This window comes from Vombatus ursinus, unplaced genomic scaffold, assembly GCF_900497805.2.
Source record: "Vombatus ursinus unplaced genomic scaffold, bare-nosed wombat genome assembly UNPS02014833.1, whole genome shotgun sequence".
In the NCBI taxonomy this organism is placed as follows: domain Eukaryota; kingdom Metazoa; phylum Chordata; class Mammalia; order Diprotodontia; family Vombatidae; genus Vombatus; species Vombatus ursinus.
In genome coordinates this window covers 1,395,995-1,396,782 of record NW_020954611.1, presented here as the reverse complement: position 1 = coordinate 1,396,782, position 788 = coordinate 1,395,995, and positions in this window count along the sequence as shown.

Sequence of the window (788 nt, the reverse complement as noted above, 5' to 3'; positions counted from 1 at the left end):
CTTCTTCTTCTTCTTCTTCTTCTTCTTCTTCTTCTTCTTCTTCTTCTTCTGATTTCAACATATATGTTGACACTCCTTCAAACACCCTAACCTCACAATCCCCCAACTTACTCATTTCACCTCTACCCTAGCTCAGCTGTACAAAGAGGTGACCATACCTTTGATCTTTACATCACCCACAGACCACTATTTTCCTGTTGAGGAACTCTGAAATTACCTTATCTAATCATGTTCTATTGTCATTCCACCTTCGGTGCTTGATCAGTTTGCCAGAACTAATCTGAGAAAAAAGTACCATGTATTAATCAATTTAATTCAATTTCATCCAATCCAATTCAGCAAACACGTGGTTATAATGTTATAGTAATGAACATATAACACTTGTTTTACATAGTTTATCTCACCTGATTTTCACAACAACCCTTTGATGTAGGTATTTGCATTTGTGTCATTTTACAAATGAGAAATCTGAGGTAGAGAGAGATTAAATAATCCCACAACTAGTGTGAGGAAGGGTTCTATCTCAGGTCTGACTTCCAATCTAGAGTTCTATCCACTACGCCAAACTGCCTCTCAAACTCTGTAAAGGTTTTCTTTTCTCCTCTTTTGTTCAAGATTCATTTATATCAATTGTTTTCAAAGACTGTGCTATGGTATACCAATGGGCCTTGGTTTATCTCAGTGCATTGCATGCTAATGTGCTATAAATTGCATGGAACTTAAATTTGCAATAACATGCAAGCATGAAGTTTCCCAACTCTCTCATTGTGTTACCAATTTAAAACAAC